Source organism: Cryptomeria japonica, chromosome 6 (assembly GCF_030272615.1).
Source record: "Cryptomeria japonica chromosome 6, Sugi_1.0, whole genome shotgun sequence".
In the NCBI taxonomy this organism is placed as follows: domain Eukaryota; kingdom Viridiplantae; phylum Streptophyta; class Pinopsida; order Cupressales; family Cupressaceae; genus Cryptomeria; species Cryptomeria japonica.
In genome coordinates, this window is record NC_081410.1 from 397924782 (window position 1) to 397944467 (window position 19686).

Here is a 19686-nt window from a genome sequence, read left to right on the forward strand (position 1 = left end):
TGAGGCATTGTGCAACTTTTCATTGAACTCATTGACGCTTTTTGTCGCAACCGAGAAAGAGTCGCCACGAGCAAGTGGATATGAGTCTACCGAAACCGAGAGAGGTTTTTTTAGAGTGCCATAACACAACCTCATAGGATCAGACAGATCATTCTTTCATGTCACTAACATCGAGAAAATCGTGCCGAATTTTGACCTATGATGTCATAAAGGGTCATATGGTGTCCTATGGCTCCTTAAGACACCATATGACCCCTTAGGACACAATATGGTGTTGTTATGGGTCGTATGGTGTTGTAAGGGGTCATATGGTATCCTATCACCCCTTAGGACACCATATGACCCCTTAGGACACAATATCGTGTCGTTATGGGTCGTATGGACACTTAAGGGGTCATATGGTGTCCTATGGGGCCATAGGACACCATATGACCCCTTAGGTGTCGTTAGGGATCATATTGTGTCTTAACGGGTCATACGGTATGTTATGACCCCTTAAGACACCATATGACCCCTTAGGACACCATACGACCCATAATGACACCATATGGTGTCCTAAGGGGTCATAGGACACCATATGACCCCTTAGGACACAATGTGAACCCTAACGATGCGTAAGGGGTTATATGGTATCCTAAAGGGTCATAGGACACTATATGACCCATTACAACACCATATGACCCCTTAGGACACCATATAACCCCTTAGGACACAATATGGTGTCGTTGTAGGTCGTTATGGGTTGTATCGACACCTAAGGGGTCATATGGTGTTCTATGGGGCCATAGGACACCATATGACCCCTTAGGTGTCGTTAGGGATCATATTGTGTCTTAACGGGTCATATGGTGTGTTATGACCCCATAAGACACCATATGACCCCTTAGGACACAATATGGTGTCGTTATGGGTCGTATGGTGTCGTAAGGGGTCATATGGTATCCTATGACCCTTAGGACACCATATGACCCTATAGGACGCAATATGGTGTCGTTATAGGTCATATGGTGTCATCAGGGGTCATATGGTGTTGTATGATCCCTTAGAACACCATATGACCTTTTAGGACACAATATGGTGTCGTTATGGGTCATATGGTGTTGTAAGGGGTCATATAGTATCCTATGACCACTTAAGACACCATATGAGCCCTTAGGACACAATATGGTGTCGTTATAGGTCATTATGGGTCTTATGGACACCTAAGGGCTCATATGGTGTCCTATTGGGCCATAGGACACCATATGAACCCTTAGGTGTCGTTAGGGATCATATTGTGTCTTAACGGGTCATATGGTGTGTTATGACTCCTTAAGACACCATATGACCAGTTAGGACACAATATGGTGTCGTAATGGGTCGTATGGTGTCGTAAGGGGTCATATGGTATCCTATGACCCCTTAGGACACCATATGACCCCTTAGGACACAATATGGTGTCGTTATAGGTCATATGGTGTCGTAAGGGGTCATATGGTGTCTTGTGGGGTCATAGGACACCATATGACCCCTTAGGTGTCATCAGGGATCATATTGTGTCTTAACGGGTCATATGGTGTGTTATGACCCCTTAAGACAAAATATAACCCCTTAGGACACCATATGACCCCTTAAGACACAATATGGTGTCGTTATAGGTCGTATGGTGTCATAAGGGGTCATATGGTGTCCTATGACCCCTTAGGACACCATATGACCCCTTAGCACACAATATGGTGTCGTTATGGGTCGTATGGTGTTGTAAGGTGTCATATGGTATCCTATGACCTCTTAGGACACAATATGGTGTCGTTATAGGTCGTATGGTGTCGTAAAGGGTCATATGGTGTCCTATGACCCCTTAGGACACCATATGACCCCTTAGGACATAATATGGTGTCGTTATGGGTCCAATGGTGTTGTAAGGGGTCATATTGTATCCTATGACCCCTTAGGACACCATATGACCCCTCAGAACAAAATATCATGTCATTATGGGTCGTATGGACACCTAAGGGGTCATATAGTGTCATATGGGGTCATATGACACCATAAGACCCCTTAGGTGTCGTTAGGGATCATATTATGTCTTAATGAGTCATATGTTACTTATGACCCCTTATGACACCATATGACCCCTTAGGACACCATAAGACCCATAATGACACCATATGGTGTCCTAAGGGGTCATAGGACACCATATGACCCCTTAGGACACAATGTGAACCCTAACGACACGTAAGGGGTTATATGGTATCCTAAGGGGTCATAGGACACTATATGACCTGTTATGACATCATATGACCCCTTAGGACACCATATGACCCCTTAAGACATAATATGGTGTCGTTATGGGTCATATGGTGTCCTATGACCCCTTAGGACACCATATGTCCCCTTAGGACACAATATGAGGTCGTTATGGGTCGTATGGTGTCCTAAGGGGTCATATGGTTTCCTATGGGGCCATAGGACAACATATGACCCTTTAGGTGTCGTTAGGGATCATATTGTGTCTTAATGAGTCATATGGTGTGTTATGACCCCTTAAGTTAACATATAACCCCTTAGGACACAATAGACCCATAATGACACCATATGGTGTCCTAAGGGGTCATAGGACACCATATGACCCCTTCAGACACAATATGGTGTCATTATTGGTCGTATGGTGTCCTAAGGGGTCATATGGTGTCCTATGGGGTCTTAGGACACCATATGACCCCTTAGGTGTTGTTAGGGATCATATTGTGTCTTAACGGGTCATATGGTGTGCTATGACCCCTTAAGACACCATATGACCCCTTAGGACACCATATGACCCATAATGACACCATATGTTGTCCTAATGGGTCATATAGTGTCCTAAGGGGTCATAGGACACCATATGACCCCTTAGGACACCATATGACCCATAATGACACCATATGGTGTCCTAATGGGTCATATAGTGTCCTAAGGGGTCATAGGACACCATATGACCCCTTAGGACACAATGTGAACCCTAAAGACATGAAAGGGGTTATATGGTATCCTAAGGGGTCATAGGACACTATATGACCCTTTAGGACACCATCTGACCCCTTAGTCATATGACACCATATGACCCCTTAAGACACAATGTGAACCCTAACGACACGTAAGGGGTTATATGGTATCCGAAGGGGTCATAGGACATTATAAGACCCCTTAGGACACCATATGACCCCTCAAGACACAATATGGTGTCGTTATGGGTCGTATGATGTCGTAAGGGGTCATATGGTATCTTATGGCCCCTTAGGACACCATATGACCCCTTAGGACATAATATGTTGTCGCTATGGGTCGTATGGTGTTGTAAGGGGTCATATTGTATCCTATGACCCCTTAAGACAAAATATCATGTTGTTATGGGTTGTATGGACACCTAAGGGGTCATATGGTGTCACATGGGGCCATAGGAGACCATATGACCCCTTAGGTGTCGTTAGGGATCATATTGTGTCTTAACGGGTCATATGGCATGTTTGACCCCTTAAGACACCATATGACCCCTTAGGACACCATACGACCCATAATGACACTATATGGTGTCCGAAGGGGTCATAGGACACCATATGACCCCTTAGGACACAATGTGAACCCTAAGGACATGTAAGGGGTTATATGGTATCTTAAGGGGTCATAGGACAATATATGACCTGTTACGACACCATATGACCCCTTAGGACACCATATGACCCCTTAGGACACAATATGGTGTCGTTATGGGTTGTATGGTGTCCTAAGGTGTCATATGTTGTCCTATGACCCCTTAGGACACCATATGACCCCTTAGGACACAATATGATGTCGTTATGGGTCGTATGATGTCCTAAGGGGTCATATGGTGTCGTATGGGGCCATAGGACACCATATGACCCCTTAGGACACAATATGATGTCGTTATGGGTCGTATGATGTCCTAAGGGGTCATATGGTGTCGTATGGGGCCATAGGACACCATATGACCCTTAGATGTCGTTAGGGATCATATTGTGTCTTAATGAGTCATATGGTGTGTTATGACCCCTTAAGAAACCATATGACCCCTTAGGACACCATATGACCCATAATGACACCATATGGTGTCCTAATGGGTCATATAGTGTCCTAAGGGGTCATAGCACACCATATGACCCCTTAGGACACAATGTGAACCTTAACACCACCTAAGGGGTTATATGGTATCCTAATGGGTCATAGGACAATATATGACCCGTTAGGACACCATATGACCCCTTAGGACACCATATGACCCATAGAAACACTACATGGTGTTCTAAGGGGTCACATGGTGTTGTAAGGGGTCATATGGTGTCCTATGACCCCTTAGGACACCATATGACCCCTCAGAACACAATATGGTGTCGTTATGGGTCGTATGGTGTCCTAAGGGGTCATATGACACTACATGACCTGTTAGGATACCATATGACCCCTTAGGACACCATATGACCCATAATAACACTATATGGTGTTCTAAGGGGTCACATGGTGTCCTAAGGGGTCATCTATTGTCCTATGACCCCTTAAGACACCATATGACCCCTTAGGACACAATATGGTGTTGTTATGGGTTGTATGGTGTTGTAAGGGGTCATATGGTGTCCTATGACTATTTATACTTAGGACATCATATGACCTCTTAGGACACAATATGGTGTTGTTATGGGTTGTATGGTGTCGTAAGGGGTTATATGGTGTCCTATGACTGCTTAGGACAACATATGACCCCTTCAGACACAATATGATGTCGTTATGGGTCATATGGTGTCCTAAGGGGTCATATGGTGTCTTATGGGGCCATAGGACACCATATGACCCCTTAGGTGTCGTTAGGGATCATATTGTGTCTTAACGAGTCATATGATGTGTTATGACAACTTAAGACACCATATGACCCCTTAGGACACCATACGACCCATAATGACACCATATGGTGTCGTAAGGTGTCATATAGTGTCCTAAGGGGTCATAGGAAACCATATGACCCCTTAGGACACAATGTGAACCCTAACAACACGTAAGGGGTTATATGGTATCCTAAGGGGTCATAGGACACTATACAACCCCTTAGGACACCATATGACCCCTTAGGACACCATATGACCCATAACGACACTATATGGTGTTGTAAGGGGTCACATGGTGTCGTAAGGGGTAATATGGTGTCCTATGACCCATTAAGACACCATATGACCCCTTAGGACACAATATGGTGTCATTATTGGTCGTATGGTGTCCTATGGGGTCATAGGACACCATATGACCCCTTAGGTGTTGTTAGGGATCATATTGTCTCTTAACGGGTCATATGGTGTGCTATGACCCCTTAAGACACCATATGACCCTTTAGGACACCATATGACCCATAATGACACCATATGGTGTCCTAATGGCTCATATAGTGTCCTAAGGGGTCATAGGACACCATATGACCCTTTAGGACATAATTTGAACCCTAACGACACGTAAGGAGTTATATGGTATCCTAAGGGGTCATAGGACACTATATGACCCGTTAGGACACCATATGACCCCTTAGGATACCATATGACTACTACCAACACTATATGGTGTTCTAAGGGGTCACATGGTGTCATAAGGGGTCATATGGTGTCCTATGACCCCTTAGGACACCATATGATCCCTCAGGACACAATATGGTGTCGTGTTGGGTCGTATGGTGTCCTAAGGGGTCATATGGTGTCCTATGGGATCATAGGGCACCATATGACCCCTTAGGTGTCGTTAAGGATCATATTGTGTCTTAACAGGTCATATGGTGTGTTATGACCCCTTAAGACACAATACGACCCCTTAGGACACCTTATGTTGTCATTATGGGTCATATGGTGTCCTATGGGATCATAAGACACCTAATGACCGCTTAGGACACCATACGACCCATAATGACACCATATGGTGTCCGAAGTGGTCATAGGACACCATATGACTCCTTAGGACACAATGTGAACCCTAACAACATGTAAGGGATTATGTGGTATCCTAAGGGGTCATAGGACACTATATGACCCGTTAGGATACCATATGACCCCTTAGGACACCATATGACCCATAATGACACTATATGGTGTTCTAAGGGTTCACATGGTGTCCTAAGGGGTCATCTAGTGTCCCATGACCCCTTAAGACACAATATGACTCCTTAGGACACAACATGGTGTCGTTATGGGTTGTATGGTGTCAAAGGGGTCATATGGTGTCTTATGACTGCTTAGGACACCATATGACTCCTTAGGACACAATATGGTGTCGTTATGGTTCATATGGTGTCCTAAGAGGTCATATGGTGTCCTAAGGTTTCATATGGTGTCCTATGGGGCCATAGGACACCATATGACCCCTTAGGTGTCGTTAGGGATCATATTGTGTCTTAATGGGTCATATGGTGTCTTATGACCCCTTAAGACACCATGACCCCTTAGGAAACCTTATGTTGTCATTATGGGTTGTATGATGTCCTAATGGGTCATACGGTGTCCTAAGGGATCATCGCACACCATAAGACCATATTGACCCCATATGGTGTACTAAGGGCTCATATGGTGTCCTAAGGGGTCATATGACACCATACAAATCATATTGACACCATATGGTGTACTAAGGGGTCATATGGTGTCCTAAGGGGTCATAGGACACCATATAACCCCTAGGACACAATATGACCCCTAACGACACCTAAGGAGTCACATAGTTTCCTATGACCCATTAAGACACCATATCGTGTAGTTATGGGTTGTATGGTGTCCTAAGGGGTCATATGGTGTCCTATGACCACTTAGGATAGAATATGGTGTTGTTATGGGTCCTATGGTAACCTAAGAGGTCATATGGTGTCCGATGACCCCTTAGGACACCATATGACCCCTTAGGTGTCGTTAGTGGTCCTATTGTGTCCTAAGGGGTCATATGGTGTCCTATGACCCCTTAGGACCTAGAGAGAGGAGGGAGTGAGGAAAAAACTAAGGGAAAGAGGTGAGAGAGGGAATTAGATGGGTGTAAGGATGAAGAGGGAGATAGTTTGAGGGATAGGAGAATAAGGGAATTGTGAGAGCTAGAGAGGGGAGGGACAAAGAAGAGTATGTATCTATAAGAATGAAGAGCCCGAGAAGAGGTAAGGGGAGAGAGAGAATATGAGATCTAGTTCATAGAGAGAGATGGAACTATGAGGGAAGGGAGATAAATAAGGGAGAGGTGAGATGGGGGTTTCTATGTATACATTTGGTGCTCTCCCTATTTGGTGCGCGCCAAATAGGGCGAGTGCCATATTTGGCATGCGCTAAATGGCCTGCTTTGGGAAACCCCAAACCTATTTGGATGACCATTTCAGGCTAGAGACGTGTTTTTATTAGAACATTGAAAATTTTGACATATTTTTGGTCGTGCTCTCCGTCAGGTTTGCAGGTGTTTCAATGAAGTTAAAAAAAAATATCGTGGTAGACTTGAGCTCCCTCTTAGCTATCCAACAACGTAATTTATTTCAAATTTTGATTTCGTTAAGTCTTTCATCTATAATTTCTTTTGTCAGTGTGTCCATTTTTTGTCAAAAACCAACATGCACTATTTTGGGTATAGATTTTTACACGTTCATCAGATTTTGAAAAAACTTACATTTTTAGAAACTAGACTCCATTATACACAATTTTTAAATTTTTTTTTTTGATTTTTGATTAGTTTTCAATGATTTTAGGGTGGAGCACGCTCAAATTTATGTTTTTAGGATGTGTCCACTTCGAAAATTAGTAAAAAATCATATACTCATTAAAAAATTAGCTGAAAAATCTGGCATAAACTATAAGGTGTTAGCTAATTTCTCACCAAAGCGATTTTAAAAATTCAAAAAAAAAGTTAACATTTTAGGGGGGCCACAACAGACGCTATGTTATGTTTTTTGCATAAAAACAAGACCACTTTTTGTGGCCCCCCTTTTTGAAGCCCTTAATCTCCACCATTTTATAAAAAAATTAGTAGTTTAGAAAGTAGACTCGAAGTACTCCGACTCTTTTTATTGTTGCATATTTAAATTTGGACTGTAACTATCTTTAATTTGTCATTGAAGTTCAGACTTTGCTGATTTCAGAAAAAAAAGTGGCATCTTAAAACCCCCTTTTGGTACCACAACTTGGTGCACATACCCTTGTTCATTATACAAACAACACTTACGGTGAAATGAAATGACTTGTATTGTTCATTAAATAACCATTATTAACCATTGTTAATTATTGGAATGAAGATTAAAGATTTACATGATAACACCACACACATATGAGTAACAATTTATATGATCGAATATCAACTTCTGTATATATAAAAATGTCAAATGATTACAAATGTACGTCCATACACAAATATGGCATAAACACCATCTCAAACAAAATGTATGTCTAAATACATGAATGTATGTCCATATACAAAATATACATGCCAACTAGACATGTAAGCATCCCAAAACTATCTATAACATCCTAAGCTGCTAATGGATCATCAAAATCGATCCTCTTCGCCACACTGCTCGGCTCTAAAGGATCCTGCACAAGAAAAACAAACCACGATTAATATTAGTTATATTATATAATTCACATTCGAAAAGTTAACATAAAAATGAACTATAATTGAACTATTCATGTTTACCTCATCTCCACATTTTCTCTTCAACTTTGCAGGACTCTTGATGTATGTCTTCGGTAGAGGAGTTATGTTTTCAATATTTTCATACACAACCTACATATGTCCAGAAACATGACATTGATACAAGTTAGCATATAATTGTCATTGATAATAACAAATTATATCTACTGAACACAAAATAAAATAAACACACATCTACTCGAGGCATCTCTTCTTCTTCTTCTTCTTCTTCTTCTTCTTCTTCTTCTTCTTCTTCTTCTTCTTCATCTTCAGGTATGCTGGGTGTAGTCATCAAGGATGTGAAGCCAAGAATTCTCTGTACATATACACAAGTATATGAAACTATCAATCTATGTCTAGATGTGTATAATCACTATAATTTATTTAAACTATTCATTGAATCATATTTGCATTCAATTACATTTCCCTTATCTCCAACTGCACTTCCAGATCCTAAATCACACCCCGCACTCATGCTTCTTGTGCCCTACAAGAGTAAAATAAGATATACATGCAAGTTACTACATAATCTAATTAATACCAATATAAATGATGAGCATGTATGTATAATAAAATACAAATGACTAGGTGCAATAATATATGTATCGTCAAGCTATCAAGGCCAAACAAAATGGCCGACAAGGCGCCCTCATAAATTTGTCTCAACTCCTCCTCGGTCATCAACTGTTAAATAGACCATGTAAATAAAAATTAGTACTTAATATTATCTAGATTATATATATTCATTTAAAATATAACATGAACTGTGAAAATATAAATCTTACCACTACATCATCAATGTATGATGATGGTGCCTCCTCGCCTCTAGCATGTGAGGACTCCCCAAGGTATCCTCTAGTCTGTGTCATAACATTTGGTGCATCATGCATCTCATGCATCTCATAATCTGAACTGTCCGCAGGAGGATCAACAGGCTGTCCAACTGGACCCAAGCATACGTGCCCACACATGACACAACTATGGGGCACGCATATGTGTGGAGCCGAGGATGACGTGTCAGCACCACTACCATCAAAAGTTGGCTGAGCTACTAACCCAGCCTGAGAAACCAAAAGGCTACTCAAAGAGTGAATAACCGATATGGTCCATGAAGCTGCCACACAAATGATATCTGGATGTTGCATTGGAGGTGGGGGATCAATAGGAGGAGGGGGGACATATGGGCCCTGGACTAATCTGACTGCCCGAGGTCTATTTTGGGGCATACCTAAACCCACACCTTGGAAAGGTTGGATGTCAAAGTAGTTCACATGTTTGCGTAAAACAAACTCAACATACAATTTTTTTTTATGAAGTAGAAGGGGACATCAAGATTGTTGTTGGGTGTTTTGTCGAAACCATCCACCAATGATCCCAAAATTTTTTCACAATACCATCATTTGTGCACCATTTAATAGATTTTTTTTTTTTTTTTGGGTCTACAGGTTGACCAGTGCAGAGATTCACAAACAATGAGGCGATATCAGTTTTTGATATCTCGAGATCCTTGATCTCCTTATACGAAAAGCCATCCGCATATTGTTCCCTCATAGAATCTAGCCACAAAAGGGCAGCATTGTGCTCCTCAGTCATGGTTTCCATACTCTTTATGATCAATGTGAGAGGATCAAACATTGGGTTTAGACGAGGGATCCTACGATATACATCTGCAATGCCCCTCAATTCATTCAAATTTTGTGCAATCAAATCCTGAATTGAGGGGGGGCTTGTCAAAGGAGGGTTTGGCTGTTACAGTGGTGATTGATCAATGTTTTCATTGTTATCCCCCATTTTTAACCCTAATTGAATGTAAACAATTGAATTTAGTTAACAATTTAAACAATTTTGTATTTGATTTAAAAAAACCTAGTTTTCATGAAAAAAACCATATTTTCAATGAAAAATCAAATAAACATTAAAAAAAATACAAAAATTGAATGAAAATGATTGAAAACAATAAAAATCTTACCTTTCAATCTATTTTTTTATCAATTTTTGGGCAAAACACCGGATATCGGATACAATCGGATATCAGATTTCTATAAAATCGCACAGCCCATGGGTTAAAAACGACTCACAGGCTGTCACAGTCGAAATATATTGTCTCAGAAAATTGGGTATCTCATTTTTTCACTATCTGTATGGACTTGCTCCTGGGTTCTTCTATGGTTAGGGCACTTTTTGATGCATACTTCCATCCCTATTTCTATACTACTGCTGATTTGGGCAGTGCATTGTCTCTCTATCATTTTGAATTTGGCAATTTTGATTATGGTGGTTTCCTACCTCATCCTTAATTACTATCTTCTGGCTGACACAGGGAACTTCTTTCAATTATAAGGAATGGCTTGATTTCTAACCTTTATGATGATACTTTGTTTTCCTTGTTAGCTTTGTTAGATCATCTCTTGCCAGATTGTTTGGTGGCAACTGTCAATGTATTTTTCAGGTATTCACTTTCTCCTGGTTTCGATGAAAGCAGTAATGTCTTCGCCAACTTCATTTTTGCCTCTTTAGATGGTGCCTCCTGCAGCTCTCAATGATGATTTTATCCCCCCTTCTTCTCCTCCATTGGAAAGTACTAGCTCATGGTTTCTGCATTCTTAATGTAATTCTCTCAGTCAGAGAAATTTTGTACTCATTATAGGGGGCTGGGTTTTTTTTGTTGCCCATTATGGTGATTGTGTAATCTTGGGTGGGCCTCTTATCTAGTTTTTTATGTATGAGAAAGACCAGAGGTTTTCTTTACCTGGTTCTTTCCTACCGTTGCTCTTTGAATCAGGTTGCAAAAAATTATAAAAATTAATAAAATTTATCGGTTCGCCACTTTTATCAAATATATATATATATATATAATATAATATAATAATATATTATATAATACGTATTATAAAATATATTATTACATTATATATATAGTATAATATAATATAATATAATAATATATTATATATTATATAATATTTAATATATAATATTACATTATATAATATAATATAATATAATATAATATAATATAATATAATATAATATAATATAATATAATAATATATTATATATTATATAATATGTAATATATAATATTAATATGTAATATATAATATTACATTATATATTTTTTAATTTAAAATTACAAATAAAAATTGGATATTCGATATTATCGGATATCCGATTTAATCAGATATCCGATTTTATCTGATATTCGATTTGCTTAGGTAATTACCATGCCAAGGTGTACTCACACCCAGGCCAATAAAAAAGTCAACACGGATTTTCACGTTTTTAGGCGAGTGGAGAAGGCTATTTTTTTCATATTGTCACTTTTTGGCCCCCCATGATCCTGCACTAACCCTAATGTTTCATTCTTTTATTCTGATATCAATAATAGGCAAACTAAAACAAAGCAAGAGCTAGAGAAGATATGCAATGCATATGTACCACTTCAAGATTCTATTTTTTCTTTTAGCAAGTCAGTGGATGATTTGAAAAATAGGTTAGATACCTATGATTTTGAAAAAGCAAAAAGACTCTGATCACGGAAGGAATTGAAGAGTCTACTCACATCCCAAGTGGACATACTGCAAAGAGCCTATAAGAATGCAAAAGCTATTTTGGCTACTCTAGAAACCTATACACTTGATTCTATGAAATATTTCCATACTCAGATTATGTCTATACTTGAGTTCACTGAGAACTTGCTGGAGATATGGGAACATGTTTTATCTTAGTTGAAGAGAAAATTTAATGCCATTTTTATGAGGCTCCCAATGCATGAATTGTGATTCAGTTTTTCAAGTTTTTGTATATGTAAAACATTTTGATACAAACTTTTCTATATATATATATATATATTCTTTTCAATTTGGAATTGTTGTCAAAGGGGGAGTATATGTATATCTGTATATTTGTTTTTGTAAGCACACTTAGAGGTATTACTGTTAAATTTTTTAAGTATTGCCATCAATGCCAAAGGGGGAGATTGTTGGCTTGATGATGTTTGTAATGAATAACTTCATCATATATTGTCATTGATGAAACATATACACACACATATGTTCATATTATCTACTGGTGTGACTTCAAAGTTGTTTATATTACAACCGGTATACTAGAGGTTTATATCTAATTGGTACATGGTGACAACCGGTATATGCATGGAGACAACCAGTGGATATACATAACTCGACATCAACTTGAAGATCCAACAGAGATTATCATAGGAGCATCAAAGGATAAACGGTTTATATGTTTAACTCCTACCGGTATTATTGTTCCAACTAGTATTCATTGATTATGTGTTGAGTTATCACTAGTTGTGATGAGTTATCCTTAGCGACAAATTTTAGACAGTATTTTTGTGATGAGTTATAATTGTTTGACCAGATACACTGCACCTAGGTAATTGTGATATGATTTCTAGAGGCCGACATGAAATCTAAATGTCTATATATTGACATCACAATGAATTATTTGTATGAGAGAAGGAAATATGTTATGTGCAAAGGCAGAAGTATTAAGTTGCAGAGTATGATGGTAATGGAGTGTTGAGTGCGTAGAAGAGGATCTATACAAGCAATTTGTGCTACTACTAGATCACACCACATGTTGTTTTCTAATCACTGCAACAATCAAATCCCCTAATTGGGTAAGATCTAACAAGCTTCATTGTACAAATCCTCTAACCAGGTGATCCATTAGTTTGGATTCATAAATCCTCCATCAAGGTTACTCCTTACAGGGTACTACTTTTACAAGGTATATCTTTTAACTAAGCTTTGGGATCTTTAACAGGATTCGCTCCTAGCAGAGCACTTTGTAGACCTTAACCGGTTAGTTATCTATTACTGTAGATAGTTAACTTGTGAGTCCCATCTCACCGTCGTTTTTACCTATTTGGGTTTTCCACGTACAAACATTTGTGTTATGGTGGATTTTTTACTTATTGTGGATGTTGTTATATCATTTTGGATTACATGCATATTGTTTAACAAACTTGTTAAGTATATCTACCGATCACTATTTAAAGTAGTATTGTTTTTGGTGTCATTGATTCACCCCTCTCAATGCTTTACAAGTCCATCACCACCGTCGTCTCCATGTACAAGTCATCTCACCTATGTTAATACATCCTTGAGTGGGATCCCAAGAAGCAAAGAAAGAGTTGTATATGAATCCAATAAGTTGTTGGACAACAATGCACTCATCCGCTGCAAAGGATCAACCTTTGTCAACTATACAGTGTCAAGTGGCGATGGTATGTCTACATGAGCATAAGGATTAGTGCCACTACTGGATGTCACATCTGTAGCCCATGGAATGGTAGTCTACGACCATAAGAGATAACTCCCAACACTATCAGATGTCATATGATAGACGTGAGTGGTAATCTCTGCAATGCTCGAGTGGATATCTCGCCTAGCATCATCAACTACTGCATCGAGTGCCTTTGATAACTCCAAACATTTTGGTAGAACCAAAAGGTTTGGACCAACTAATACTCATTTATTAACAAGCGTTGGTGCATCAGGTCATCTATATTTATCACTAAGCCTCTCTCTACCTTGTCCAACATTCATTGGTATACTAGTATAATCGACATCTAGGCCCATATGAAACCCTGCAAACAATTGTTTGCAAAAATAAAGTGGCAACTCATCCTTTTGTGGCCACATATGATGAGCTGCCAACCATCTAGGATATATGAATGGGGAAACAATCGGATCAGTGCATTTGGTAACTAAATATCCCCTAATCTTCTTCTGTCTTGAACCTTGATAATTGGGGAACATGGTATGGACCTGTGTGGAAGGTACATCTATGTTCATAGTGTCCCATTTCACCGTGTCAGTCACACTATGAGAAAGGGATATATAGGAAGAATCAATAGACATATCATCATATGGATTATATGTCCAAATAGTCTCAATCATACAAACCAACTGATCCATAATAGTCCGTGCCCTTTCCTTATTTGGTTGGACAACGCCGACAAGTAATGTGGAATCAAGATGATCTAGTGCATGTTGTAGGGCAAGAATTGTCTCAGCAAAAAGTCCGGCCCTGCATTGACTATCAGTGAAGGGCATTGGACCAGACTGTTTAGATGTCTGGTCAGTGCCCTTGGGATGAACACTAGCATATGATGTATGATCATCCATGTGGAAAATATCTGTATGTGTAATAAAAACAAATATTAATTTAAAATTAATTATTCAAAACTATAATTAAATAATTCAAACTATTTCTGAAAACATATTTGAAAATGATACAATTGTAATTTAAAGTACAATTCAAAGTAATTGAAACATTTGATACAAATTAATCTTAAAGAAACATTAAAATTAAATACATGTACATATACATAGACATGCACATATAAACACACATAAACACACACACACATGCATGCATACATACATACTGTACACATATACGTGCACGGATACAAGCATATATGTACACACATACATACACCTGTACATGCATGTGTATGTGTGTATGCGCACGCATGTGTATTGCATGCATGTGTATGTGTATGTGTGTATGTATGTAGGCATGCACGTATGTATGTATGCATGTGTGTATACACATGTATGAACATGTATGTGTGTGTATGTGTGTACATGTATGTCTATATATATGCATGTCGATGTATGTAAGTATATATATGTGGACTGTATGTGTATGTATGTTTATGTGGCTATGTGTATGTATGTATGTATGTGTGTGTGTAAGTGTATGTATGTGTCTGTGTATACACACATATATACATATACACATATACATACATGTGTACAAACACACACCCACGTACACATACACATACACATACACATACACATACACATACACATACACATACACATACACATACACATACACATACACATACACATACACATGCATGCATACATACATACATGTACACATACACACATATATACATACTTGCATACATATACTCGTGCATACATATACACACATACATATATACATACATACATACACACACACATACACATGCACAAACATGTACATCTATGTATGCATGTGTAAGCGCATTTGTATGTATATTTGTATGTATGTGCATGTGAGTCTAGGTGTGGGTGTGGGTGTAGGTGTAGGTGTATGTGTCTATGTCTTTCTATGAGTACGAGGATTTATTTTTTTATATGTAGTGTATTGATTATAACTTTTTATGGTTTATATGTAAGAGTAATTAGAAAATAATTTTTTTTTTTAAAGAGTAATGAGAAAACTGGGGGCTGGGAATAAGCTCCTTAGGTAGTTCAGCCAAACTCCCAAAGCTCCTCAAGGTGCAAATGAGGGGGGTCAGCCATATTTTTTATTTATAAAGCTGATAGTCCGGCCAGATTCTTGCAGCCACAAAGGTGCCAAACAAGTACCATACAACGTCATGAGGCCCCCAGGTAATCCGACCGAACTACCCCTTGTTGGCCCAAAGTGTGACACAAGTGCATGCTTTGGTCCATATGTGTGTGTACATATGTACATATGTACACACACACACACACACACACACACGCGTGCGCGCGTATGTATATAGATATATTCTATAGTTCTATGAAACTAAAGGTTTTGAGGGTTAGCAAAAATAATCAAATCTTCATAAACTGAGAATTTTTTTAAGCAAGGCAAGAGCATTTTCTCTTAAAGCATCCAAATGTGTAGGACGTATCCTAGTTTAGCATGGAGCTTTTATTGTTGGCAAACAAATTTGTTAGTTAGAGTTCAATTTTCTTTTAGTCCAACAAATGATAAATGGTACAAATAGAACAAGTGTTTGGAGAGATTGTTTCACATGTGCAAATTAGATCATGAATATCACCTAAAATTAATAATATATATTCTTCCTGTAGAACAGTTGTTGAGAAAAGATGTAGAGCATGGAAATTCAAATAAAATAAATATGTTATTTGGATTGAATTTGCAGCTTTCATGTATGAAAATTTGTGTATTCTTAGTGAAGGACATGTCTAATAAATTATGCACCACACCAATAATTCTAATTCAATTGAATTATTTTTTAGTAAATCTTTTATGTACAACAAAAACAAAATTGTGATTTGTTTTATGAAATGGTATAATTCTTAGTTTTTAATTTGTTATTACTAAATTACGCACTCCTCTCTCAATAGCTTTGTATACATACAATATATAATCCTTCTCAAATGTTAACCAATTAAGACCACTTAAAAATGGTCCGACAATTACCAATAATATTAATGACAATATTAGAACAAAACAATATCAACCTTCAAAAATTACTAGATTTCTTTCCTTGTTTTAGCAACAACTTCTCTTCCTTTAAATTTAGAATATAAAGATATGCTTAATATCTTATTTTGCTTTCTAATTATTCTTAGATTCCATATTAGAGAACTTGATTATAAATATTTTTAATAATTAATGAAGACAGATCAACTTTTTTGCTTTTTCTCAAACGAGGTAAAATCTTATGCTTTTCTTGTTCAAACTAGTCATAAAATCCAATATTGGTGATGGCAACATCGCCCCAATCTCCCAGTCCATCTCTTGTACCAACTTTGATTTTACAAAAAGCTAGGAAAAGCTAGCTAAAGGCTCGTCCTCGTTGCTTATCAAGCCAAGAAAATCAAATTATATAACACACACACTGAGAGCAAGAGCGTACAGTAGATTGGTTCATGACAGTGCTTTCTCTAGATTAGAGAAGGAGACATGGATGAAATAGTTGAAGCAACTATTCTCAGCTATTTGCCAAAAGCAAGGAAAATTGAAGATGGAGAGAAGGGCAGCTGTAAGATTCTTCTGCCATGCCCTCTAAAAGAGATGGAAGAATGTGAATCATTGAGAAGAGCCTTGAACAACTCCCCTGCAAGGCCCACTTGCTTAAAGTGTCATTCTCAAAATACCAGGTTCAGATATTTTAATAACAGTTCCTCCAAATCTTTGCAGGCAAGGTATAAGTGCATGGGATGCAATCAACTCTTCACTTTTGGAGGAAAACGGTACATGAAGCAGCACAGTGCTTTAGCTATCAAGCCCAAAAGCCAAACCAGTCTGATGTTAAAGGAGGCATCCTCAGATGATCATGCAATGGCAATGGGAATGGCAATGGGAATGGGAGGGAGAGAGAGACAATACCCGGCAATACATTTTTTCAATCAGGAAGGTGCACTGTACCACAGCCAAGATCAGTTGAGGCAGCACACCCTTACTGAAAATGACTACTTGTTTGGATTGCAGTTATGTCTCTATCCACCCCAAGCTTTCACTTTTAAATAGAGAGATTGTGTTGTGTCTCAGATGTTAGCTTGATAGTTGAGGTAATACAGAGATTGTATTTCTCATAATAAATTACAATCTAGTTCCATATTCATGAAAAATAACATTATATATTTGTGTTTCATTTAGCTGAAAAATAAAACGTCAAACTATAAATTGTACTTCATTCAATTCATATGGTGGTTTTGGTCTGCAGAGTGCAGCGGACTGAATTATTTGATTTGCTGTATTTAGTCTTTCATGGTGTATGGGGGACTCAATGTTTTATTGTTTTTTTCTTTATCTTAATTATATAAAGTGTTTTGTATTCATTTCTGTAAATCGTAAAATCTATTTTTAAAAAGTATTAATTTAAATTTTTTTGTAAAAAAAATAGGGTTGCATGAGTTGCATGGATGGGGGCTTTCCAAGAAATTTTAGTGGGTGCAGTAAGATTTTTTAGGAGTTTCAAAATATGATGATCCCAGAAATTTTGTAGAAAAGCTTTTACAAATTTAACTTTTATTTATTATCAAATGCCTATTCAATTTAAGACAATATATAACATAAAATGATAATTTTTTCATATTCTGTATAGGACAGTTTAATTTTTTAATGTGTCCTTTCTGAAAGCCCTGTTACCAGTCAGGGTGGTGACAGACATCCTTGTATTGGTGTTTTGAGCACTTTTCATAACAATTTTAATTGATTTATGCTACTTTTTTCAAAATATTATAAAGATGGAAAACTAGAAAGGCAACACTTAAAATAAATTAGTAACACAGCATATTAAAACTATTATTCACTTTATGATTTTCTCATTTTCATTTTTTAGAAGTACCAAGCTAGAATACTTCTGGCTTTATACATGCAAGTGAGGAATATGATTATTGGTATGCTTTATTTTTTATTTTTATTTTTTTTTGCTTTGAAATCAATTTTATAAAGGTTTATTATGCAGATTAAGAATATTTTGATATTTAATAGATTATGAAATTTGATTTAAAAAATGTATCAATTTGAGATTAGACATATCATTTAATGGTGATTTCATTTTAATTTTATATTTTAAAAGATGTTTTTAAAATGTATTTAAATATATAAACATTTTTAAAATTTTAAAGTAATTAAATATTTATAAAATAAATTTAGTTAAATAAAATAATTTTTGAATAAAAATCACGCTTTAATAAGCAATACAAACAAAACAAAATAATTAAACAATTTTAAACTAAAATAAAATGATTGTTAAGTAGCTGATCTTTTTATAATGTGATGGTTATGTTGTGGCATTGTTGTTGTTGTCAGACTTGTACCCTTGCCAATCCCACCGAGATTCAATCCTTGCCCAAGGACTTCTTTTTTAGGAGAATTCCCCTCATGAGAAAAAAAGAACTAAATACCTTGTGCATTCATGTCAAATCAAATTCCTATGCAAAAGAAGATATTGGAAAGTTGTAGAGCCCCAAGTTTCACTTCAAAAGACCTAACTTTTCTTATCAAGTGCCTCCAAAGATAAAAATTGAATACTTGACCAAGGGCTTCTTTCTAGGACAACTCCCATTATGAGAAAAAATGAAATAAATACCTTGACTCATGGGTACCAAACTTCAATCAAAAAATACATGGAATAGAAAAAAATGTGAAGTAAGTGAGATTGTCTAGCCTCCCAATCGAATATTGGATTACAAAAGCCCTAAAACAATCACCCAATCAAATATTGGAATTAACAAAGCTTTGAATATGTTGTGCCTCACATTCACA